Source organism: Acinonyx jubatus, chromosome D1 (genome assembly GCF_027475565.1).
Source record: "Acinonyx jubatus isolate Ajub_Pintada_27869175 chromosome D1, VMU_Ajub_asm_v1.0, whole genome shotgun sequence".
NCBI classification, from domain to species: domain Eukaryota; kingdom Metazoa; phylum Chordata; class Mammalia; order Carnivora; family Felidae; genus Acinonyx; species Acinonyx jubatus.
Window position 1 is genome coordinate 47,374,426 of NC_069390.1, and position 27,404 is coordinate 47,401,829.

The following is a 27,404-nucleotide window of genomic DNA, read 5'->3' on the forward strand; positions in this document are numbered from 1 at the left end:
GATCAGTTTAAACGTAAATGTTCCAGTGAATTCTGTAATCATTATGACAGTTCTGTATTTTATGTGTGCGCGTGTGTTGTGTGTGTGTGTGTGTGTGTGCGCGCGCGCGCGTGTTTTCGGTTCTTGGAAGCATATGAGAATCTGCTGGATTTGTGATTTTAATAAAGTTGTTGAAGAATGTGATTAAACCTGTAATCTGTTTTGATTACATCATAGAATTCGATTAAATACGTTTTAATTACTGTTTTCAGTGTAGAATATGATTAATAGTCTGTAATCAATGTTTTCATTCAATCAGATAAGAATCTAAGTTTTTAAACCACGTTAGTTTTACCTCCTAAATGCCTCTCAGGTGTATCTTCTCTTTATCTCACCACCTCCATTCTAGCCCGGAACCAATATCATCATTTTGATGCCTGGATTACTGCAGTGGTCTCCCGTTTTACCTAATACTCCATCCACTCCCCCTTTAAAAGCCCTAAATTCCAATCCAGCATCAGCATGTTATACACTTACCTTTTAAAAGCACCAACTCGACATTTGTATTTCCTCCTAACTCCCTCAAAAACTTTAAGTGGAAACTTTGTAAGCCTCTTTATGTGGAAACTTTGTTAAATTTGTTTTGGTTAGTTGAGTAAACTATTTCAACATTAAGGGCTGTGCTGTCCTAACATAATGCTAACTCTGTAATTAGTCATGTAATTTTAAATAAGCTAGGTAATTTACAGTTTTCTATTAGCCACACTTAAAAAGCAAAAGCAAGTAGATGAAATTGATTTTAGTGACATATTTTATTTAACCCAATATATCCAAAATATAGTTTCAACAGGTAATCAATATAAAAACTGAGATAATTTACATTTTTATACAAATCTTAGAAATCCATTATGTACTTTACACTTACATGCTTTATTCTTAATTGCTTAATTTCAATTGGAAATTGATTTCATAAAATTTAGATTTCTTAAAATTTGCAGTTGCAAAAATAGATTCACATATTTGAGTTTTTCCAAGCATGCTTAAGTTTTCCAAAAACTGAAGCAATTATCAGTTTTAAATGTTAATTAAAAATAAATGAAATTAAAAATTCAATTCCTCAGTTGCATTAGCCATATTTCCAGCGCTCAATAGCCACATATGCTTAGAAAATACTGTTTGGGACAAAACAAGACAACATTTCCAGGAAATACTGCTTACTACATATTAATGTTTATAAAGTGAGCTTTGTACAAAAGTACACATATTGGTGAATTTTCTTCTCCATGCTCAAAACCTCCCTGGCCTTGAAGACCCTAGCAATATGTTTGAATTTGTCGTTGAGTTACTGACAACCAAAGGCATCCTAACTGATAATGCAGACATTATGACTGATTGAATAATAGGAGAATAGATTTAGATTGGGATTTGGAGGAAGTGATACTTAAGTTGTAACTGGGAAGATGAGTAAGATTTGGCTCCATAAAGGCTACAAGAGAGTGTGTACCAGACAGGGAACAGTGTGCTGGGGGAAGAGTTGGTGAACCTGAAAGAAGGCCATGTGGCTGGAACATAGATATGGGAAGCATAACATAAGTTGAGGGCAAAGACATAAGAAGTAGCCACATCATGCCCAGATTTATCCACATAAAGCAAAATTAGCACCTTTCCCTGCTTCCAATATGAGAAAGTATGTATGTCACATACCACAGTTAAGAAAAACAAAACACTTTGTGCTCTGAGGTAAGCCAAAAAAGGACAGTGTCATACTATCTATAGTCTCCAAAGTGAATAAAACCTTTAGCCTTTCTCGCATGTTACTGATTCCCTAACAAAAATAATTTAATTGCTGACTTTTGTAATGCTGACTTTTCTAAGTCTGATGATATGCAATAATTTGGGGGAGTATGGCAAACATATGAGAAAGTTGCTTTTTCCATTATGAACCATATAACCTTGGGGACCGTGTTTTGTGAACCAGTCCTTCTAAAGTTGAACTCAATTGTAACCTTTTGCAAGTGTTTTTCTAAGAAATCTTTTTTTTTTCTAAATGCTTTTGTCTCTGAGACTTCTTTTGGCAAAGGATATGTTATGGAGTTGGGATTTTATCTTAGGTGCAATGTAACTGAAAGTTTTAAGTGATGTGTATATGTTTCAATCAGCATATGCCTGTGATAAAGAATTGATTTTGTCATTTTAAAAGATTGTTCTGGTTACATTGTGTAGAATAGATTAGAGTGTTTGAGAGGATGTGGGCAGACCACTTAGGAAACTAGTCCTGGTGACTGGCCAGGTAACACATGATAAACAGCTAGGAATAGGTTTAAGGTAGTGGACATAGTATATCTCCATTTCTCTCTACCTCCACTATGATCAATCAATCAATCAATCAATCTTAATCACTAGGTCTTGCTAATGCATTATATATACAGGTCATTGAAAAAGTAGTGTCAGGAAGAACTTCCAGAGTTCTGCCATCAATTACTGGGTGATTGAAGTGTCATTTTCCAAGATAGAAATGATTATAGAGGAGTACATTAGGGCAAGACTACATCACTACTTGGGTATCAGAGATATGTCTGAGACAGATATCGGACAGGTTGGATATACAGATTTGGAGCTCAAAAGACAGTTTCTGGGCTAGAGAAAGAAGTCTGTGAGCTGCTGACATATAAATGAAATTTAAAACTATGGAATTGTGTAAGATAATCTAGGGAGAGGATGTAGAATGACAAGAGAAGGCCCGGACCAAGCTCGAGGCATTCTAGCATATAGCGGGCACGGAGGGGAAGAGGGTCTGCAGGGATCAGAATACTGGATAGAGAGAAAAATCACCTGACAACAATTGGGACCGAAATTGCGACTCTTTACTCTGGTACTTACAGGCAGCTTCTTATTTTTCCCTAAGCTTAGCAGATATGGACGATATAGGCATTTTAAACTATATAGATCTAGTTTTGGAATGAGTACAGAGATTTTATTTCAACTGGCGTGATTGTGCGGTGTTGCTTCACGAAATGCCATTCACCACGTTGGGCCTAGTGCACCAGATGAAGGTAAAGCAATTAGTGTATTTGGTCAGTGTGGACTTTGTTGAGTACATACTCAAGAGAGACAGCTAAGAGTCTTTAGTTTTCTGTGGTTGGTACTGTGGTTGGTTGCAGTGTTGGTAAATACATATGTTTACGCAATCCAAAGAGTGAGCTATTTTATAGGCTGATACAATATGCTAATTATTAAAAAGAGATAAAGAATAGTTGATCTTAAAGAATGTTTGACATCTTAAATCAGATCTCTTGTATTTATTTATTTATAAAGTTCTTAAGCTTTTTTTTTTAATGTTTATTTATTTTCGAGAGAGACACAGAGTGCAAGCATGGGAGGGGCAGAGTGGGAGACACAGAATCTGAAGCAGACTCCAGGCTCTGAGATATCAGCACAGAGCCTGACGGGGGGCTCAAACTCACGAACCGTGAGATCATGACCTGAGCCAAAGTCGGACACAACCTACTGAGCCACCCAGGTGCCCCTGGGCAGTTGTTTTATAATCTACACCATAATTTCCTCTGGGTTTTCAATAAACATTCATCTCTAAAACATGAGCTTATTTTTAGGAATTTAAAACTACATGAAATGCTCCCTTAGGTAAGAGCTGAGAACATAAAGGTAAACAGCCCTAATTTGATTGTCAGTGAAAAACTGTGATGGGAATCTTAGTTCTGGAAAATTAGAATAACCAGAAAATCCTCCAGTTGTAAAACACCTAGATATGCTGGATTAAAAACTCAACAAGAACAACATAGTAAATGTCCTTGTAAATGCATAGCTGAGAGATCTAATGATCTGAATAACAGGCATTTAAGCCTATAAGGGTGCCTGGGTGGCTCAGTCGGTTACGTGTTGGACTCTTGATTTGGGCTCAGGTCATGATCTCACGGTTTGTGAGATGAAGCCCCCAGTTCATCTCTGTGCTGACAGAGCAGAGCCTGCTTAGGATTCTCTCTCTCCCTCCCTCTCTCAAAATAAATAAACATTAAAAAAATATTTTGAAAAGTAAAGGAATTTGAGCCTATACTAAGACTGCCCAGATAGCGGTGGATGCAAGAAGGATGTTGTTTTCCATTACTTCCAGGACTTGAGTTTTAATGCTCACAGAGACAGAATTAGAGGCTTTGGGCCCATGCTGCAAGCCCTTAAAAACTACACCCTCAGCACAAGGGGCAGTGGGTAGGGTGGAACTAAAGAAAAAAATCCTACCAAGACAGATGACAGTCTGGTGTCTGGATTTACAAGTTGCAAATGGTGGTGGTAGTGTGACAGAGGTGGTTGGGAGAGGGGTGTGAGAGTTTCACGTGAGAATTTGCAACCATGGGTCTGTATGTCAGGTAGGTTTGATGTTTGATATTACGTACTTGATCTGGGAATTCCCAAGGCAAGAAATTAATATAGGAAATATCCCTAAGTGTGTGGTATCTCTGGGATGCCTGAGCAACTTAATTAATCTTTTTGATTGATATGAATTAAGTCATAGTAATAAACAGGCACTGAATGTTTACTGTGTCAGCACTCTGCATGCTGAAACTCATTTAATCCTTGGAACAACCCTATGACATGCGTACAGTAATCTGCCAACGGTGCGGAGCAATGAGGAGTGGCATCTGTCTCCTAGGATTCATGTGGAAATAAGATGAGGTGTAATGGGATAGGTCAATGCTGATGTGACTCTTCTTTGGAAACTGTGACCATATGCTTTATCCCTTGGGTTTTCTCACTTCAAGTAGGACACAGACTCTCAAACTCTTCTCTTCCCCTCTTTCTGGTCGTCCCTAAAGATAAGGAGCACAAGACCCCTTCTTGTTGTAAGGATTTTATTATTGATTCTTGTTGAAGGAAGGAAAGAATTTGAGGTGGCCTTAAAAATGGGAAGAATTTGAATAGGCTGAATGTGGGAAGAATGTTTCAAGCAGAAAGGATATTGAGCAAAATCTTAACAGCAGGAATAATACTTTTTAGAAAAAAAATTAATGTTTTTTTTAAAAATTCATTTTTGAGAGAGAGAGAGAGCATGAGCAGCGAGGGGTAGAGAGAGAGGGAGATAGAGGATCTTAAGTAGGCTCTGTGCTGACAGCAGAGAGCCAATGCAGGGCTCGAACTCACAAATCACGAGATCATGACCTGAGCTGTAGTTGGATGCTCAGCCAACTGAGCCACCCCGGCATCCCAGGATTAATACACTTTAAAGGCCAGTGACAAGTAAACACATCACGGCATTAAAAGTTGATAATTCCTAAAAATAAAAAACAGAAACAAAACAAAAGAAACCAAAAGCCAAAACCAAAAACCAAAACCAAACCAAACCAAACCAAACCAAAAAACAACCCACAAAAAACAAAACCGTTGATAATTCCTTGATATCCGTCATGTATCCCATCTCCTCCAGGAAGCCTTCCTCGTTAACATCCTTCAAGATACTGTCCTTCCTCTGCTTCCTATTGTCTCCAGAAACAGCTTGGTATTGAAATACATTCAGTCTGGAAGAAAGGTATATGCCATGTGTCTATCACAGTTCATTTAAATACAGTTTTTGAATGTAGTCTTTTCTCCCCTCTGACTTTGCCCTTCCTGAAGGTTGGAAGACTTTTGGAATGCTCCCTTTTCCTAGTGTAAGGAACCTAGAAGGTGCTCAGAACATAAATAGATTTGGAACTGCTTTATAAAAGTCTCAGAAGCACAGCAAGGGATATTGTTTCCCAAAGCAAACGTACTCATGGAATTTGCATGTTACTGCTTTGTGTAGACAAAGCTTTCTGCTTAAGTGTTTAAATAAATATTTTGAAGATATTTTCAGAACCTTGAAAAGCGAAGATTGCTCTTCACATTCATTCCTAAAAGTTGCGAGAAGCATTACAAATTCGAGAAAAGATGGATTACTTTGACTGAATTATCTTAGGTTTTGTATATTAAACAGTCTTTATTTATAAAACGAGTTTAGAATTGTTTAAAAATACTTTTACCTGATTCTTTGTCTATCTTTATGTATGTTATAAACACATCACTGTGCTCTGGGACTTGTTAGGGCAAAGAAAAAATTAATGTGCTCCAGAGTGCAAATTCTTTTTACTTAACCCTGTGGTGACTTTCTGCCTCAACAAGTATGTTACAACTTAAGAAATTCTTTCCCAACTATCTTACCCACTTAACTCATTCTATGAGTGTGGAAAATCAACTTGACTGTGTAGTTTATGATGATCAAGTAGTGGCTTAAACAGTATAACCAAACTTAGACAATCTATCAGTGCTTTTGGCTGAGGACATGAAGGGCAGGTCATACTGACATATTTATCCACAGTAGATAACTCCCTCTTGTGAGGCCTGTTTACAAAGACAATTGTAAAAAAACAAAAAAAACAAAAAAACAAAAAAAAAACACACAAAAAAAACACATTAGGATCAACATTTCAGTACTATTTTCATTTTAAAATAACTTCATTTTGTGGGGGAATAAAGGGAGAGTGTTTCAAGTTTGGGAGAGATTTTCCATTTTCATATTTTGGAGACAGGACTGTCCCTGGGATCGGTGCTTTTTAAACTTCTGAGTGTTAATGAGCATCACCTAGAGACTTAGTTGAAACTTAGATTTCTGGACTCCATCCGTTTCTGATTTAGTGGGGGTGGGGTGGAGCATTTGCTTCTCCAATGAGTTCTCAGGTGGTACTGATGCCCTTGGTCCAGGGGCCACACTTTGAGAACCACAGTTTGGGGAGCCGTGGATTAGAGAATCCTAGATTCAGAACTCCACAAGCAAAGTTTTGCTTTCTTGAATGCTCACATTGTGGGAGGCACTGTGCAAGTCACTTTGCATATGGTCTGTCTGACTCACACAGCAGCCTTACAAGCTGGGAATGATTGTCCCTATTTTACAGATCAAGGAGTTGAAGCTCAGGACATTAATTAAGTAATCCACGATCACACAGCTAGTAAGTGGCAGAGCCATAGTTTGAACCTGGGCTTCTGCTAAAGTCTGCTTTTTCATCTGGACCAAAGTGTCCAGACCAAATTTCCAGCTCCTTCCTCATGCAGGAATGACTTCTCTAACATCCCTGAACCATGGTTCTTTGGCTTCTGCTCAAAACCGTCACAGAGACGCACTCACTACTTCGGGAAGCAGGCCTTGTTGGGGGATAGAGACCAATTGTCTGGTTTGCCTGGGACATAGCCGTTTCCCTGGGTGGGACTTTCAGTTTTGAAACCCAGACAGCGTGGGAATAATGGGTCTCTCCGGGATGGCTCAAACCATTTCAAACACATGATAATGAGCCCACCCTTCTTTCCTATAATTTTGCATTTCTGTTGTGGTTTTGTCTAACAGGGTCTTATCCATCACAGTCCTTCAGATATTTGAAGACGATGATCTTTCCACCAGTCTTCAGACTGTCTTTATTCCCCCTGATCTTTCCTCACATAACATAGTTTACATGGCATATACTGTGTGTCTGGAATCATTCCTAGAGCTTTATGCATATTAACTAATTAAATCCTCACAAAAGTCCTATGAGGTAGGAATGATTATTACCCCATTTTATAGATGGGGAAACTGAGGCACAGGCAAGTACCCTGGCCAAGGTCACATAGTTATCAAGAGGCTAAGTCGGGATTTCAGCCTACAGAGTATGGCTCCAGAATCTGAATTCTTAGTCACTATACTTTACTGCTTTCCACTCAGTCAATAAGGCTTTACTGAGCAACTATTATGCTCAGTGAAAAGATGCAGAAGAGAGATGTGGTCCTACAGTTTTTCAGGAAACACATTGGCAAAAAGTAAACAAAAGAATAAAGTAATTACAAATGAGAATACGTGTTATGAAAGAAAAAGGTGTGGCACCTGGGTGGCTCAGTTGGTTGAGCATCCGATTCCTGATTTTGGCTCAGGTTGTGATCTCCTGGTTGATGAGTTCAAGGCCCAAGTTGGGCTCTGCGCTGACAGTATGGAGCCTGCTTGGGATTCTCTCTCTTCCCCTCTCTCTCTGCTCCTCCCTCGCTTGCATTCTCTCTCTCAAAATAAAGAAACTTAAAAACAAAACAAAACAAAAAAGGAAAAAAGGTTAATGATAGAAAATACTGGGGAAGGAGTTTGAGTCCAGTCAGGAGATAGAAACTACACAGCAACTTTAATGGGGGCAGTTTAATATAAAGAATTATTAACTGTGATAAAAGAGTAACTATAAGCTGTAAGAAAACTATCTGGTACCTTAGAGCTGAAGGAGTGTACTTAAAAAAGGGCAAACTTGGAAGGGATTCAGCTTCATTAGAGAAGGTGAGGGTATTAGCTCAGGCCGCCATAACAGAATACCATAGACTTGATGGTTTGAACAAAAGGCATTTATTTCTCACAATTCTGGAGGCTGGAAGTCCAAGACCCAAGTGCCAGTTGATTAGGTTCCCTAGTGAGGGCTTCCTTCCTGGTTTGCAGATAATGACTTTTGGCTGCATCCTCACAGAGAGGGAAAAGAGGGAGAAAGGGAGAGAGACAGTGTTCTCTAGAGTTTCTTCTTCTAAGGCAATAATTCCATCATGAGAGCCCCACCCTCATGATCTCATCTAAATGTAATTATCTTCCAAATGCCCCACCTCCAGATATCATCCCATGGGGGTTAGGGTTTAATTTATAAATCTTGGGGGACACAATTCAGTCCATAGCAATGTGGGTCAGCCATCTGATAGCAGAGAAGTTGGGTGATTTGGCCAAGCTGGAGCTGGTCTGGAGTCACTGGATAAGCAGTAGGCCACCTTCTGGATTGCAGGAGGGGATGCAGGCTATCAACCTAGGTGGTGTGGGTGGTGTGGGTAGTGTGGGTGATCTGTGGCCCTGGCATGTGCAGGAGGCCTTTAGGACATGTGGAGCATATGGGGGCTTGAGTGCTTGTGGAGAGGGCTGTGGAAAGGTTGTCTGTCCGCTGAGACTGCAGAGTTACAGATGGATGGTGCTCTGGGCCCATGGCTGGGGTAAGCTTCAGCAGGCATCCTCATATCCACCCCTCTGCTCCGGAAAAGGGAAGGCCAGCCTCTTCCTCCAGAAATGTCCCTCCATTGCCTTCAACTGAGAAAGTTTGCGTCTTATTCACTTTAAAGGAGATATGCTTGAAGAATCCTATTGTTAAGGGGCGACTGGGTGGCTCAGTCGGTTAAGCATCTGACTTCACTGCAAGCCATGATCTCAGGGTTCATGAGTTCGAGCCCCACATCGAGCTCTGCACTGACAGTGCAGTCTGCTTGAGATTCTCTCTTCCTTCCTATCTCTCTGCTCCTCCCCTGCACTCTCTCTCTCAAAATAAATACATAAAATTAAAAAAAAATCCTGTTGTTTAGCACAGAACATGTTTTGAAAGGTGCAATCAGAGCTGAGAGGCCATAATTTGATAACAATTTAGTGCCAAATTTTTAAAAACTGTTAATAATATAGATCCAAAGTAAAAATTTCCAAGGTCTTCAACTTTACTCCAGAAAGATACAAAATGAAAAGAGAGAATCTCACTCCTTCCTTGTATGTATGTATGTATGTATGTATGTATGTATTTGTGAGAGAGAGCGAGAGAGAGCAAGCTCAAGCAGGGGAGGGGCAAAGAGAAAGGGAGAAAGAGAATCCTAAGTAGGCTCCACTCTGTCAGCACAGAGCCTGACGTGGCACTCGATCCCATGAACCATTAGATCATGACCTGAGCTGAAATCAAGAGTCGGACGCTCAACGTACTGAGCTACCCATGTGCCCCTCACTCTTTCCCTTTATGTCCCATTTTATCTCCTTAAAAGTAAAAAGCATAGTTTACTAGGTTTCTTCTAGAAAAAAAAACAATGCATTTACTCACATATGTGTCAATGTTATAATTTATACACAAGGGATCATTTTCCTCTACACTATGCTTTTTTCTTTTAATATGTCTTCAAAATCTCCCCCCATTAGCGAACCTGGCTTTGTTCTTATCTCCGTAGATATTGACTATCATGACATCATCATTTGTTTACTCATCTTTCTTTTCCCCAGTGATTTGAAATCTCACCTTTACACCTTTATAGTATACTAAATTCCCTTGTGCATTACGGTCTCATTTTGATTTTTCTTTGGTTACATTAATTTCTTAGCACATTAACATATCCAGATCTCCTTTTTCTTTTTAATCAAGCAAAGTATTGTGTCATATGGATGACATATAATTTATTTACTTTTAATAGACGCTTTGCGCTTTACTTTTTTAAAAAAATGTTTGTTTATTTTGAGAGAGGGAGAGGGAGAGAGAGAATCCCAAGCAGGCTCCTCACTGTCAGTGCAGAGCCTGACACAGGGCTTGATCTTACCGTGAGACCATGACGTGAGCCAAAATCAAGAGTTGGATGCTCAACTGATTGAGGCACCCAGGTGCCCCTGGGTTTTACTTTTCTAAAAAGTCCACCAAAAAGATTCCTGTACCTATATATGGTTGCATTTTTGTACATACAATCACATGTAAATTCTTTGCTATGTGAAGGGACATGCACCTGTAAAATTTTGGAATTTATCACATTAACCTGCAGTAAGACCTCATCGGTTTATAACCTCCTCCCATCACAGGTGGACGAGGGTACTGATTCCCACAGTCCTGGCAGCAGCAGAGAAGCCTTGCACCAGCCTGACGAGTGAAGAAAAAATGTTTTCTTACTCTTTAGATTTGCGTTTTTAAATTTATACGTGAAGTAGAGCACCCTTCCACATGTTTATCGTCTTTTGAACTTTTTTTTCTACAAACTATTTCTATCCTTTGCATAATTTTCTATTGAGCTGTTCTTTTTTTTTTTAATTTTTTAATGTTTATTTCTTTTTAAGAGAGGGAGAGAGCACAAGTGAGGGAGGGGCAGAGAGAGAGGGAGACACAGAATCAGAAACAGGCTCCAGGCTCCGACTGTCAGCACAGAGCCTGATGTGGGGCTCGAACTCACAAACTGCAGGATCATGACCTGAGCCGAAGTTGGACGCTCAACCGATTGAGCCGCCCGGGCGCCCCGTTTTTGTTTTTGTTTTTTTAAATATTCATTTATATCAATTCCATTTAAGCTAAGGAAAAGAGGTCTTTGACAAATATGTTATAAATATACTTTCCCTATTTTGGAACTTAGTCTTTTGATTTAAGTTTTTGGTGGTTTTTTTTTTCCTTTCTTTTTTCATACCAAAGTTAGATTGCTACTTAGATGAATTCATCAACTATTCCCTTTATAGCTCCTAGATTTTATAGCCTTCTTAGAAAACCCTTTTCTTAGATTAGCACTGCTAAGGTAATCCACATTTTTAGATGTTTATTTTGATATTAAATATTTGATCCATCTGAAATTGATTTGGGCAGGAGTGGGATAGGTACCCGGCTTTGTTCTTATCTCAGTAAATATTGACTATCATGACATCATCATTTATTTACTCATCTTTCTTTTCCCCAGTGATTTGAAATCTCACCTTTACACCTTTATAGTACACTAAATTCCCTTGTGCATTACAGTCTCATTTTGATTTTTCTTTGGTTACATTAATTTCTTCTCTTGTATCAAACTGTTTTATTGATTGATGTTTTGTTATTGGGGAGACCTATAAGTGGACATGCTTTGGACAGAGTGGACAGATAGGATTTTGTTAAGAGGTGATATTTAGGCTGAATTTTTTTTAATGTTTATTTATTTTTGAAGGAGAGAGAGAGAGAGACAGAGCATGAGTGGGGGAGGGGCAGAGAGAGAGGGATACACAGAATCTGAAGGAGGCTCCAGGTTCTGAGCTGTCAGTACAGAGCCTGACGTGGGGCTCGAACTCACAAACAAGGAGATGATGACCTGAGCCGAAGTTGGACACTTAACTGACTGAGCCACCCAGGTGCCCCTTCAGGCTGACATTTGAAGAATAAATAATCAGCTCATGGAGATGGAGGCAGGAACGTTCCAGGTAAAGGCTATGTATCCAATGGTTGATGGGCAGAAATCAGCTTGGTGGTTTTGAAAGGCACTAAAAAAAGACTAGTGTGGTGAGCACAGTAAACACAGGAGAGAAAGAGGGGAGACGGGGTTGGAAGATAGGCCAGATTTTGTGGGGAAAGCTTGGTTTTGTCCTGAACCCAAAGGGAAGACATAAATGGATTTGGAGGAGGAAGGTGCCATGCTCCAACTTCCCAGAGTATAACATCATCACTCTGGCTGTTATGCGGAGATAGAAAGAGGGGGGGAGAAAAAAAACTGCAGTGAGGAGATCAGTTAGAGGGTCGCTGCAGTGTTCTTGGCCAGAGATGGTGGTGCTCAGGCTACAGAGAGACAGTGCAGATGGGGACAAATGGGCAACTCTGAGACACATTCAGGAAGTAGAATCAACAAGTTTGTTGATAGCTTGGGTGTAGACAAGTCACAGGGAGGAATCATAGCTGATTCCCAGGGGCCTTCTTTTCATTTTGTACCTTTCTGGACCAAAGGGGAACTCTGAAAAGGGCCCTGGAGGAAGGGGAAGAGGGCCTTTGTCCCCGTGTCTGGACTCCAGGGCTGTGACAGAAAAGCGCCAGCAGAGGGGAGCAGAGGGCTGTGGTTCTGCTTCTTGGGGAGTGTGGGGGTGGTGAGGGGAGGGTCTGGGTAGCAGGCCAGGCAGCTAAAACTGATCCTTCAAATTTACCCACCTTATGCATGTTGTCATTTTAAAATGGAAAAATAGCAATGACTGGGAAGAAGGTGAGGGACCTGTAAAATATATCCAGGCTTGTTTACATTATAGAGTCCCAGCGAGTGGTGCCATTTGCTGAGATGGGGAATATGTAGAGGGGAAATGGGTTTGGGAGCAAAGGTGATTGGGCTGGGGTTATATCAAGAGTGCAGGGCTAAGATGTTCGGTGGCAGATGTATGAGGAATCTAAAGCAGACAGCAAGGAGGCTATTCAATAGGTGGATCTGGAGCCAGAAGGAGAGGTCGAGGTGGAGACACCAACCTGTGTATGAACGTTGTTGAGAATTGTAGAAGAGGGTGACGTGATGGAGGGAGAAGAGAGTGTGGAAAGAGACAAGAGAGGTAGGATCAACTTGAGGAACACTAGCATTTAGAGGTAGGAGGATGAAAGGGGGCCAGAGAGAGACTGCAGAGCAGCTGGGGTATGGCTGGATGAGTGGGGGGGACTCCAAAACCCACTTCCCAACTCTTAGATGACTTCCACTGCATTGAGAATGATGTCCAGACTTTTTCCTGGCCTGTGTCCTGTACCCACACTACAGCTCTGGCTACTTCCAACCTCAGTCACCTTCTTTGGGCTTCTCAATGGTCTTCTTGCCTCTCTGCTGGGGACACTCCGGCCCAGACCATGTATCCTGTCCTTGGTATGCTGCTTCTTCCTCATCCAAGTAGCTTCCCCTTGTTATATGCTCTTCCAGCACCTTTTTATTTCCTTTAAGGGATAGTTTCATTTTTTATTTCTTTTTGTATCTTTAGTGACAGCACAGTGTCTAGCAAATAGTTGGTGTGTAATAAACATTTGACTCACGAGTCAATGAATAAGTCACTGTGGCCCTTGAGGCCCTTGAGGCCTTTGAGGTGAGAGTTTTAAATCCCTTCCACCTCTTTTTTATTCTTATATTTTATAATTGAGCATCTGGCTAGCGATGGGTGGGTTAAAATATTACTAGCTGTGTTCCAGTGATTGGAGTCTGAAGTCTGAAGTGAAGTCTGAAAGACTTGGGGAGAAGACCCCTGGTTCCTGTTGCAGAACCCCAGGGCTGTGTAAGCAAGGTTCCACCAGAGGGCAGCAGAGGCCTGTGGTTCTGCTTAATTGTGGGGTGGGTGTGGTGGGGTGGTGGTGAGGGGAGGGGCTGTGCAGCAGGCCACACAGCCAGAACCCGAATTGGACTAGGGTTTGGGGAGAAGGGACCGTCTAGGCCTTTGTAGGAATCTAAAATGCACTGATGGAGAGTGTGAGGCAACTTTTCTATTTGTGTTTATTATTTATTTATTTGTTATTATTATTATTTTATTTTATTTTTTTATTTTAGAGAGAGAGAGTCTGAGCAGGGGAGAGGGGCAGAGGGAGAGAGAGAATCTCAAGCAGGCTCCATGCTGAGGCTCAGACCAGGACTAGGTCCCATGACCCTAGGATCATGACGGGCCAAAATCAAGAGTCGATGGTTCAACCAACAGAGCCACCCAGTCTCTCCACCTCCCGCCCCATTTGTGTTTAGATGGTGCTGATTCTTACTATATAAAGTGTAATGAAGCTGTTATACTGTGGGCCCCTTGCTGTTGGGAAGGCCAAAGGCTGTCCTGGAACAGTGATGGGGGAGGAGGAAGGGTCCTGAGTGAAATGGTGAGTACAGATGGGATTTTTGGCCTTGGCTACAAGGGGACAGGTCTCCAGGAGACTGTTCTGCAAAGCAGGGAATAACGTTGTGCTGGTCAGTTACAGCGAGGCAGGAACTAGGAAGGCTCAAAGGCAGATAGCACTTTGGGGAAAGAAAGAGGTAGTTATTGGCTCAGCAATGTACATTGTCAGAAATAACTGTATGTTTCTTATGCTCTTTGAATTGGTTTACTTTCTGTTCTCCTTTTTTGTTAGTGAAGATATTTTTAAAGTTTTTAATCTATCATTTGTGCTTAGGCAAAAAGGGATTTTGCACAAACTTTGACCATGGGGTCAAAAGGTAAGCACAGTGCCCCCTAGGGGCCAGCAAGGTGGTAGCAGTAGAGGTCAGAGTGAAAGTCCCCAAATGGAAGGGATACTTATTCTGGATTTCTGTGTCATGGATTTCTGACACAAACACACAATCACACACACACTTGTAGACACACATTTCACACACATGCTCACACAGACACATTACATACACAGAACACACCCTCATACACACAAATACGCATCTCACACACACTGACACCTCACTCATACACTGACACACACAACACAACACACCCATACCCATACTGATAAATGGTAGCCATCCCATTGTGTGTAGCAACAATGTAGTTTAAGTCTAGGATCAAATCAACTCTTGATTTCAGATATAGGTTCTAATTAGCCTAATCATCAACATAATCCCTACCGCCTTGGGATGCTCTTGATTTTTGGGGTTGTTTTAAGAGTAGACATATAGCCACATCGATCCATTAGATGTGAATGAATTAGCATGTAGTCCTGGAAGCTGCCAGAAGCCCCTCCAGAAAAGGCCGGTTTAAAAAAAAATTGACAGGGGGTGGGTGGAGGTGAGAAACTCACAGGCAGAGTTGTAGCCCCCAAAACATTGGGATTCTCTGAACAACCTATGCCAGAAGCCCACACTACCTCTGAACTTGAGATTTCTTGAATCAGTAAGTTGCATTGGTTGTTTAAGACCTGTAGGTTGGGTTTCTGATATCAGAACACCTCAGAATGGATCAACTCCTCACAAAACTCTTCTGTAGGAAGACTGGGAGGGGTCAAGCCTCTGCTTTAATAAGGAAGACTGTTCCTTGCTAGCCCTCCATTGGCCTCTTGGTCTTCAAAGTGACCACAATGGAGCTGGCACAGTTCTTGGAGCTTTCCACATATAATAGAGAAGAAGAAAATAATATATTTTTAAAAAGTTTATTTTGAGAGAGAGAGGAGAGAGATGTGGGAAGGGCAGTGAGAGAGAGAGAGAGAGAGAGAGAGAGAGAGGGAGGGAGGGAGAGAGAAAGAATTCTAAGCAGGCTCCACATTGTCAGCATGGAGCCCAACTTGGGTCTTGAACCCACGAACCGTGAGATCGTGACCTGAGCTGAAACCAAGAGTTGGATGCTTAACCAACTGAGCTACCAACCAGGTGCCCCGAGAAGGAAATAATATTTAAAACCAGTTGTAGCCACTTTGCATTCTAAGGAAAATGACACAATTCTAATCTATGGAGGAAGAAGTCTCTAAATGGATCCTGTCCCTTGCAGAGGCTAAGATGAGATTCAAGTCAATGGATTTGAATTTCAAAGTGTATATATATGCTATATATTGAATATATATATATTATATATATATATACACTTTGAAGTTCAAAGTATATATTGAATATATATATATATATATATATATATATATATATATATATAAAACCTCCCCAAGAGGGGAGCATTCCTTACCCATTTTATAGATGATGAAGGATGCTCAGAGAGAGTGTCACATGCTCAGTGCCAAACATTTACAAAGGGGTGGACTGGGCTTCCAACCTAGAGCTCTCTGGCTCTAAAGTTCATGGTCTCCCTTCTGGGGTAGCACATCACCTACCACACTCATGACTGCGTCCTGTGTGTGGGCCTAGGTGAGCCTTTTGGGGAAGAGGGTGAGGAAGAGGTATGAAGTTATCCTTGTACATTTCTTAACATTTCTTGGGGAGAGGGTTGGTGGGAATGGAGAAGACAGAAAACACCCTTACCAGAATTCTAATCATGGTAGGAAGGAGAAGCAAAGTGGATGTTGCAAAGTCAACTTGTGCTGAGGAGGCAGTGGATAATGGGTGGGCATGAAGCCTCAGAGCCCACTAGTCCTGAGTTCAGGCCCCAGGGCCATACTGTATTAGCTCTGTGACCTCAAGCAAGTTACTTACTCTGGTGAAGCCTGAGTTTCATCTCTAATAATGAGACCTACTTCCTAGGGTTTTCATGTGGGTTAAATAAGAGATCACAAGTAAAGCACTTCTCACAGTTACAGGCACCCCTGCCCCCTAAATGGTAGCTGTTATCACACTACATTAAAGTACACAGTGCTCTGCAGACTCAAGGGAGACATTCTATAGGCCCCTTCTGGTCCAAATTGCAATGCTCAAACACTGTATGGGAGGCAGTTCACATTCAATGCTTTTCTTTTTGTAAATTTTTTAAAAATTTATTTTCAAGTTAGTTAATATACCATGTAGTCTTGGCTTCAGGTCTTTTTTGTAAAATTTTTAATTGTGGAAACATACATATAACGTCAATATCTATCATCTTCACTACAGTAAAGTACATTTGCATTGTTGTGCAACCAATCTTTAGAATTCTTTTCATCTTGCAAAACTAAAACTCTACACCCATTACAATCCATTACAATCGCCACTCTTTCCTACCCCAGCTCCTGGCAACCACCATTCTACTTTCTGTCTCTATGAATTTGACTACTCTAAGTAAGTGGAACCAAGCAGTATTTGTCTTTTGTTGACTGGTTTATTTCACTTAGCATGATGTCCTCAAGGTTCATCCATGTTGTGGCATGTGTCTGAATTTCCTTCCTTTTTGAGGCTGAATAATATTTCATTGTACATATATGCTACATTTTGTTTACCCATTCATCTATCAATAGACATTTGGATTGCTTCCATTTTTTGGCTATTGTGAGTAATGTTGCTATGAACATGGGTGTACAAATATCTCTTTGAAGCCTTGCTCTCAGTTCTTTTGGGTATATACCCAGAAGTGCAATTGTTGGATCTTATGGGAATTATATTTTTAATTTTTGGAGAAACCATCGTATTGTTTTCCACAGTAGCTGCACCATTGTACAAATGTTCTAATTTCTCCACATCCTCATCAACACTTCCTTCCTCCCTCCCTTCCTTCCTCCCTTCCTTCCTTCCTTCTTTCCAGACCCCCCTTTTTTATTGCTGTTCAAAAAAAAGTAATCTTTCAGACATCAAATTCATCTCATCCTCATGTTTGTCTTCCATCGAGGTGTGCCCCCATGGAGATCCAAAGCTCGTGGGCTACGCAGGAAATCTACAATAGGTTTCTGGTTTCAAGATGGTGTCCATTAGGGGCTCAGCCAAGCAATATGTGTTTATAGCCACTTCTCCAGGACGCCTTGCCCTTCACTCAGAGAGGTTTACAAGCCAGACTGACCAGGCAAGTCTTACTGAGGGTGGGATCCATGGTTGTTGTGTGCTTTTCAGCCTGTTGTTCCTTAAGCTATAAATATTTACCTAGTGAGTGTGGAGATGTCAGTCTCCAAAGAGTGTCTGGGTTGATGTGTATGTAGGGGGTGGTGCTGGGCTAGTGAGAGACCATAGAGGCTGCCATGTGATGTTGATGCATTAAAGACTGAAGATAAGCAGTTAAAGCCCTGCCCAAGTCAGTGTCTCTGGGCTGGAAGCAGATGATTCTGCACAACCTGCACATCTGAGCCCTGAAACCACAGGCAAACATTGGTGAAACAAGGCTGGCTTCCCAGTACTGCTGAGTTTATAAATGTTCTCAAATTCCCATATTTATCTCTTAAAAATGAATCCACTGACACCTCCATATGGCTGACAGCTTTGCCTGTGGGTATGTGGATGCTTTCAGTAAGGGAAACAGTAAAAGTCTGGAGAGGGCCATATTAATTTTTGTTGTTGTTGTTGTTGGCATTTTATGTATTTGAACCTGGAGTAATTGGCTATTAAAATGAAATAGCTTCCCTCTCGGCTTCAGTGAAGGCTTCAAGATCCCGGCCCTTTCCGAAGTAAGATCACTTCCGAGCACTTGCAAAGGGGTGGCTCCTCACTTGTTTAAGGACAGAAAAGAGTTGAAATTGAGGTGGCCAGGAGGAGGAGGCGCTGGAAGGTAAGTCTGAGGAAGCTCTCCATGTGCTCTGAGTCCTTGTATCCCAGCTCTAGAAGAGGCTCTGGGAGGCCTGAGCATTTTCTACCCTCAGGAAGCCACCCACCAACTGACACAGCCACTACCCCAGAATCTCACCACACCAGCCACAATCTCACTGGCACAAGGATGTCCCACTTTTTCTCTGGGCATCCATGAGCCAGTGTCTGAATGCCGGGGCCACGGCCATGGGTGTCTCAGAAAAGGCAAACATGTCCATGGTAAATGTGTCAGCAGAAATGACAGAAGCAATGGGAGCTTGGTCCATGCCTGACTTCTGTCCTTCAAATCTTGCTTTTGTGTATCTTGCTGGGAAATGTAGTTTTATCTTTTCAGCTTCTGAAATACAGGAAGGAGTCTGGAATGGGGGGTTCACATTATCTAACACATTCTTACTCACAATCCAAGGCCCACATCAAATGCTATTCCTCTCAGAGGCTCTTCTCCCACTGGCTCCCTTCCCCCAGTAGAAAGATTCCTCCTCTGTGTTCCCACAGCTTACATAACAGGTCAGTCTCTTTTGTTAAGCTGAAAAGCTTCTTGAGGGCAGGGATTTTGTATGTCTCATTTCTATGTCTTTCACACCTACACAAGGCTTGATAGGTAATAGCTGTGGTGGTTTTAAAATGTACCCATAACTTGTTTGATACCTTTCTCTTCAAAAAGTGGAGCCCAATTCCCTTCCTTTTGACTCTGGACTCAACTGAGTTGCTCCTAATGAATAGAATGTGGCAGAAGCAATGTGTGACTTCTAACACCAGGTCATAAAAGATGCAGCTTGATCATGTTAGGATCCCTGGCCCCTAGGAAAGCTGGCTGCCATGACATAAGGACATTCAAGCAGCCCTAAGGAGAGGTCCACATGGCAGGGATCAGAGGCCTCCTGCCGACAACCAGCACTAACTTGCCAGGTGTTTTCTTCTCTCATGAGGGAAACTCCTGTCTGACCTGGGAAGACATTCAAGGTCATGCCTCCCTGGTCCATTGAAGTGGTTAACAACCACAGTCTGTTGACTCATCCTCTTTGTTTCCTGTGAGTTGAAGCATGGTGGACAGAAAAAGGCGCTGACGGAGACAGGATACAAGTGAGGCTGGGAGGTCCCTGTTTTCACTCAGGGCTACTGGTTGGTTGGCTTTGGCTAAGACTGACCGATCCTGCTGAGAAAGGTAAGGAAAGGCACCAGCAACTCAGGGCCCCCTCACCACTCCTCATCAAAGAGGAACGTGTGGTTCTGGTGAACCCCAGGTTTCTAGCACAGTTCTTGCCAAAGGAAGGAGAACCATCCAAGGAGGGGTCTTCCAGGCCCTCCAGACTACCTTGGTGCCCTGCATGCAGGTGAGTGGTCTGGAGTGTCTGCTCTGCACAATGGAGAGAGAAGGACTGTTAACCAGCAGTAATAGAAGAGCATTAAGCCAGCTCTGCAGGCAATGCTTCCAGCAGGGGGGTCCACGTCTCAGCTTCTTGAAGCAGTTGGAGATAAGTGAGCAGCTGGTCTCAAGCAAACCCGCTGAGGGTAAAAATTGGCTTCTCTGAGAAGGTAGGCCCTTGGCAATGCTTGGCGTGGTTTTCCCATACTGGAATCCTACATCTTTTTTTCTTTTTACTTACATAATTAATACATTTCGTTGTAAAGTTCAAACAACTCCAGTTATGTGGAGTAACAAAGAGAATGCTCTCTTTTTCCACCCCTCAACCCTCCACCACATCCCGTTTCCTCCCCACAGGTTACTGCTACCAGCTAGACATGTAGCCTGCTAAACCTTGTGTGGATGTCATACTTTATATATATTGCCCTGCAACTGGTTTGTTTTTTGCATTTGCTGATAAATCACCAACATCTTGGATCATATCAGGATGTACAGATCAAACTCACTGTTTTTCTAGCTGTCTAATATTCTGTGGTATATGAGAGGGGAATAATGAAAGTAGGCTAAGAATGACCATTTTTTACTGCCTCCCATGGAGCAAGGAGTGAGGGTGTTGGGGGAGCACCTGGCAGGTTGGGGGGTGGGGTTGGGAGGGAGTTGTGGAGAGCTGAACTTCTCCTTATCATAGTAAGGGAAGCATGTGGAGCCTGAGGTCACCTCAGGTGGAGAGGTGGGAAGGGGAGAGGGAGGGTGGGGAAGTAAGGAGATGCCAACCGGATGGAATATGAGGGCCTGCAGAGTGACCCCCCTCTATGCAGCCCTCCCATCTTTAGCCCGTTTATGAAGTTCATGAATGGAGATGTTCTCCATCTCTTTAAGTGTTTCTGTAGCACAACTTCACAAGGATGCTATTACTGAGTCAAAGGGTAGGAATTTCTTTGTGGCTCTTGTGACATTGTTAAATTGTTATCACAAAGGGCTATAAGAACTATGTTGTTACTTATAATGTTTGCCTGTGTGTGGAGGAGGTTGAAAGGAACCCCAGCTTAGGATGCACATTTCTAGAATCTGCCAGTTGAGAAGCTCTTCACAAAGCCTGACAGATCAACACGTAAGTATGCCTGCTATGTGCCAGTCCCTGTGCTGCATTCTGATGCTAAGGAGGCTGAACTGGCTCAGGTATCTACCTCGGCTCCCAGCTCCATGGTGCTGACAAGCGTGGGGATGAGGGCATGTGTACAGAGGGTAGTCACAAACACTAGGGAAGCCACAGGCCAGAACTAGCAAATGTGTGGCATCCATATCTTTGTCCAGTGATTGATCATGGAACTCTTTCTTGCTGGTGCCAGATGCTTCTTCAGAATCCTCAAAACAGAATCCAGGCAGCCACTAATCAATCAGAATTGGACTAAATAGAACATATGTTCCCTGCCTTCCATAGGCTCAACCTAAAATGAGATTCTGAAGTTTTGTTCTTTCAAAGTATGTATTTGATTAGAATATATAACCAATGACATTTAAAATGCTATCCATGTCCCGTCAAAGGTAGGTATACACACTTAAAATCCTAGAATGGTATAAAGATGGGTGAGCAGAGGAGCAGCAAGTGCCCTGCCACCACCTTCCTGAAGACCAGCCTTGGTCCCATCTGGTGAGACCATAAGCTCGTATCTGAGACCCCAGACACTGGGGGAGGCAATTGTGGCTGGCTGATAGTGGCTAGGAAGTACTCAGGAAGTGGCTGGGCTGGTTGGTACACTATCTGGTAGGAAGTCAGGGCCTGGAATCAGAAGAGAAATGAGGAGAGTATGTATGACCCTTGAAGAATTAGACACAATAGGGGCAGAAGAAGCCCCAAATGAAATCCAGGATGTCTCTAAGCTTACAACTGGGTGAGCTGCCTTGCACGAGATGCTTCCCATTCGTTTAATTTGCACGAAGGTAGTTATTTTCCTGGTGGTTGGGCAAGAAGCCTCTTCTCTTCTCTACCTTGTTCCCACCAAAGTCAGACCCACGAGAATCAGCCTCAGAGACCAGTTACTTCTGATCTTGGGAAGAATCTTCCCTGAGGGGCTCCTGTGGCCTCTCCCCAGCCCACCTTCTGGCCAGCCCTGGGGTCCCTTTGACCTTGAATTGCAGCCTTCTGGGTCTTTATGGGTTTTAGATCCTGCATTTCTATCCCTGTCTTGTCCTTATTCCTCTCCAGGCTCAGTTTCACATAACTGCCCATCTGTTTCCTGCCTACCCTGGATCCTCATGGGCTTCTCTTAGTGTCCTGTTCCACTCACTCTGTAGAACTGTGACAGAGCCTGTCAGGTCTATGAATATTGCCCTCACCCTCTGGTCTCCTCTTGCCAACTGGGCTTCAACTGTCAGCCCTTGCTAGCCTGTTGGCCACCCTTGTTCCTCAGTGGTCACCTGGGAGCTGCCAGGTGTTGTCTATCCTGAGTAACATGTCAGGAAGCCCACTGTGTTGGCAATAGTAAGTTGAGTGTGTCCACACAGTAAAATTGCCAGGCATAAGTTCACACAAGCCTGGCACATATGGTAGCATTATTCATAAGGACATCCCCTCTGTCTGAGGCAGTGATGGATGGTGTAGAAAGGAACAGGGGTTTCAGAGTCAGGCAGCAGAGGTCAAATTTTGGCTCTGCAACTTAATAATCTGAGCAAGTTTTTTAACCTTTTATAGCCTGAGAGTCCTCATTTGAAAAATGAAGACAAATGAAAGTAACTTTGGGTTGTTTTAAAGAATAACTGAAGTTAGTGATCATGATTTATAGTGAGAATTTTTAGATGATAAATGTATTCATTTATTAGTGTTACCATAATGAAGTGTCACAGAGTGAGCAGCTTAACCAACAGAAATATTTTGTCTTACAGTTCTGGAGGCTAGAAGTCCAAAATCAAGGTATCTGTGGGATTAGTTCTATCTGTGGTCTGGGAGGGAAGGATATGTCCAGACCTCTCTCTTTGGCTTATAGATGGCCGTCTTCTCCCTGTGTCTCTACATGTTGCTCTCCCTGTGTGTGTGTCTCTGTATCCAAATTTCCTTATTTTATAAGGATACCAGTCATTGGATGAGGGCCCACCCTAATGACCTCATCTTAACTAATTGCATCTGTAACAACCGTATTTCCAAATATGGTCACATTCTGCAGTACTTGGGGGTTAGGACTTCAACCTTTTGGGATGGTGCAATTCAACCCATAATAGTAAGCTATAATTATTTGTGGGAAGCTCTTATAAAGCTTTGATTATTGACGGGATTTTAGTGGAATTAAATGGTAACTATTCAACCTTATGCAGTGAATGGCATTTTCCTTGAGATACCGTTGTATCAGTCACTGATAATGGTAGGTCTGAGGGTTACCGCACAAGCCTCCAAGTTCATGCGTAGGAGCTGACTGTTGAAAGATTTTTGTTTTTCCTTTTCCCTAACCAGTGTTAGCAGTGGTCATGGGGGTAGTGATGGTGGTGGTGATGGTAAACTCCCAAGTGTCAGACAGGGTATACTTGAGCCTGGTGTCCATGTTGGATCCCTATTGCCAGGAACTGGGGACAAATCCCGACTCTTTTCACTTCCTCTCATCTTACCTCCAACCCAAGTCAATATGAAGAAGCTTCATGCCTCACAGCAAATTCCAACATTGCTGAGAATTCATTCCCTAAGAAATGGAGGGGAGGGCAGCCCACCACCCTCCCTGTTCTCTAGAAAAGCTGGGTTCCTGTGGAGGCAGGAGTACAAGAAGTACCCAGAGCTGACAACTGGGCCTTCTTTATGCTGCACTAATAGGAGTAGGGAAGCTGAAAGCCAAAGGGATGTTGGGTATGTTCAGAGTGGGATGGAAGATCATGACTTCTACAACTTCCACATACCCAAATCCATTTTGGTGCTGGTCACTGGATCCCAGTGTCGTGGCTGATTCTTCCTATCCCCCTCCAAGGAGAGCCATCCCAGGAAGGCTCTGCCCTGAGCATGAGGCATGAGAATGGGGAGTTGAGTTGATGCCCATTTCTCACATTAACACCTCAGTCTCTCAACACCCAGTGACCTGTAGTTTGGACAGTTGTTATGTCTGCTTCTCATCAGGTCAAGGCTATGCCTCTTAATATTATGGCTAGAGATAGTAGTGAGCCCTTGGGGTGTGACCAAGCCTGGGGACATTGTAACTTCCTTTTTGGCATTATCTTTGAGGGAAGACTGGCTTTGCAGGGGACACAAAGACAGTCTCCTTATTCTTTCTCTCTTCTATTAACTACCCCAGAATTCCATTATTTTTCTTTTAATTTTTTTAATTTTGAGAGAGAGAGAGAGAGAGAGAGAGAGAGAGAGAGAGAGAGAGAGAAAACGCAAATAGGGGAGGGGCACAGAGAGAAGGAGAGAGAGGATCCCAAGCAGGCTCCACGCTGTCAGTGCAGAGCGCAATGCAGGGCTTAAACTCATGAACCATGAGATCATGATCTGAGCTGAAACCAAGAGTTGGTCCCTTAACCCACTGAGCTACCCAGGCACCCTCAGAATTCCATTTCTAATTTAATCTTCTAGTTCAGCTCAGATTCAGAAAATATTTATTAAATATACACACCATGCTAGCAATTTAATACCTAGTACTGCCCTCAAGGAGTTTACATTCAAATAAGATTAAAAAGACAAGGAAAAATTCACTGGAACATAGGCAGAGAGAGACAGGGATGGCTATTTATATTATAACAAGTGCTAAGAGGCAGAAATAAATTAGAATTTACTTCCAGCTAGAAAGACTTCATGGAGGAAATGGTATTTCTCTTGAGCTTTGAAGAATGGCTAGAATTTTGACGGGTGCAGAGAGGAAGGAGGGCTTCAGAGTAGAAAGAACAGACTGAGAAAAGATAGGAAATTCAGGGCATACAGAGCATCATGAGAGAATAAGTATTTAGGTGTGGCTTAAATAAGTATTTAGGTGTGGTGGGTTTATATGGGAATAGAACAGGAAATGAAACTAGAAAGTGCCCAGACTGTAGGATTCTGGATATCCCACTGAGGGACTTAGCTTTTATTCTATAAGTGCTGAGGATGGCATTGAAGATGTTCAGACCAAGTCAACAACTTGATCCAAATTGTGTCTTAAGAATATTGATCATGATCAGGTAGCTTTCTGTAGCTATGGATTTGTGTGGCAGAGGTTGGGGGCAGGGAATGGGGGACAAACTGGAGGCTGCTACAGTGGTCCAGGAGAGAGATGGCTGGGTGGGTTTCATAGCTTAGGAGTCAGAGTGCATGAATGGCTACTTAGAGCAGGATGATCAGGAGAGGCTGGGGACCAAGACTGTCCCTCCTACCCCCAGCCTGGGCAGGTGCTGGAGGAAGTGACATACAGAGGATTCTGACCGGCATATGTATTGACCAAGGAGTAAGTAAGCAGCAATTGTTTCATGTCCTTCAACAGCATGGGTCTAAAGTAAGTTGGTGGTGAGCATGAGGACAGGGAAGCCCAAGTCTGCAACAGCTGGAATTCTAGGTAAGTGCCCTGGAGCCAAGAGTTCTGTTATGGATTCTGCCTTGTGCATTTTGACTGGGCACTTTCTCCATTCTGTTCTATATTCAGATAATTCAGTCAGATTAGCAAGTATCTGGGCAGGCTTGTCTTCCGTGTTTGGTCTTATTTAGGTACTAGAGTCTAAGAATTGCAAATTCCACCCTGGCCTGATCCCTGTAGCCAGAGCTTCTTCCCTGAAGTCTCTTGTGTTTTCCAAGACCTGGCCTTCAGTTGTAAGGAAGATATGAAAGTACTGGTCCTGAGCCCTTGGTGGTCTTCGGACATCCCCAGAGATGCTTCTTGGGTCTCTTCTAATTATTCCACTGTTCTTCCCATGAGATAGCAAGAATAGGGAGTGGGGGGCAGGTTTAGACAGCCTCAGCAGACCCCTTATTACATCCCAGATGCAAGGTCTAGGCAAATGGCCCAGGCCAGGGCACAGCAAGAGGACAACAACAACGTTTTCTCCCAGAGCCAGTGGCAGCTGGGCCCACACTCCCACACTTACTAGTCAAATCATTGCTGGTTCTGCAGGAATGACCCCATACTTTTTAGTAGCTTCAGCAACTCCACCTTGCAGAGATACCCACTCCTTTGATGCTGGACATTGGATCAGGTTTTACTCTTGTTTCCCTTTCTATGCTGTCTAGGATTTTTGCACCTCTACTGACAAGCTGCAATATAGAGAAGTCTTGATTGAGCCTTTGGCCTTCTCCTCAAACAGGATTTCCTGAGTCCTTGTAACCCAGTTGCCAGCTGGGGCCTCCTTCATCTTTGAACTCTGGAAGAGATTGCTCCCAATCCCCAATTCCACAGTCCAGGGAAGTCCAAAGCAAGTCTGCCGTGAATTTTCCTGGTGCTTCTGCTTCTGGGCTCTTGCAACTGTGTAAGCCATCATGATTCAAAGGCCCCATGTCAACCTCCATATACAATTCAGCCCTTCACTGGTGTCCACAAGAGATCCACTCAAGTGAATATCTGTGAACATAGCAGAGGGAGAAGGGTCATATCACACATTCTGAAGCCTTCTTGTTGGCTTCTTTTATTTCTGTCACATCTTCCTCCAGAGTTTCTGAAAGTCTCCATTCTCCTTCACTGTACAAAGCTGTTCCCATCTGACTCCTTTTCCCGCCAACACTCAAATCTTTGACACTCCTCATCCTACCCCGACAATTTTCTACATGTTTTTTCCCAACAAAGCAGTTCTCACCCTTGAAGGAATTCTAGTGCACCTCTTAACAACAATAAAAAATTTTCTGTCTGATTTCACATGTATAACACTCAGAGTTGGGGTTTTAAAAAGTTCCCTCTAGCAATTAGGATGCTGTCGGTGCAATTTAATAGGAACTGAATTGAAAGTGTCCTAAATGATAAAGACAATTATTATCTCACAAAATTGGAAGCCCAGAGACAGGCTGGCTCTAAGTTCTAGGACCCCAGCTCTACCTCTTGGTTCTGCCCCAAGCTTGCCTGGTAGCAAGATGGCTGCTACAGTTTCAGACATCGCAGCCGGACCCTATAATGTGAAGAACAAGAAGGGGTGGACTCCTCCCACATCTCTTCCTGTGTAGGGAGGACACCTTTCCAGAAGCCCCTCAGCAGAAGTTGCCTTCCCATCTCATTGACTGGGTTTGGTCACATGCCTAAACCCACAGGTAAAAAGGGGAATGGGGTCTGTGACTGGCTTAAATTAAGTAGAACTGTCCCCTGATGATGCAGTGTGGTGAGCCTCCACTGATGTATGAAGCTGTGTGGAGGAGGATGAATACCAGAACAAAAGTGGGGTGCCTCCCACAGAGACAGAGCACTCCTGTGGCTCTGCTTCCAGGCCCAGAATCCTGGCTAGTTACTGGCTCCTCCCCCAGCTTCAGTCTGCTCCTATTGCTGCTGGCTAGAGAGGGCACCTGGTAAAACTGAACGTCTCTGCCTCAAAGCTCTTTACGCACTTCTGCACAAGGACA

General features: G+C 42.8%; 1 long non-coding RNA gene across 2 annotated transcripts in view; it reads right to left on the bottom strand.

The window, feature by feature from the left end:
* Positions 1 to 899: 899 nt before the first annotated feature.
* The window catches only part of LOC113603477 (uncharacterized), a 204,133-nt gene continuing 177,628 nt past the window's right edge, over positions 900 to 27,404 (bottom strand). For both annotated transcript variants that reach the window (XR_003425081.2, XR_008290469.1), the window contains 2 exons: positions 7,859 to 8,043; positions 900 to 6,348 (listed from right to left, as the gene is read on the bottom strand). This is a non-coding gene — a long non-coding RNA (uncharacterized LOC113603477). The remainder of the gene's footprint in view (positions 6,349 to 7,858; positions 8,044 to 27,404) is intronic.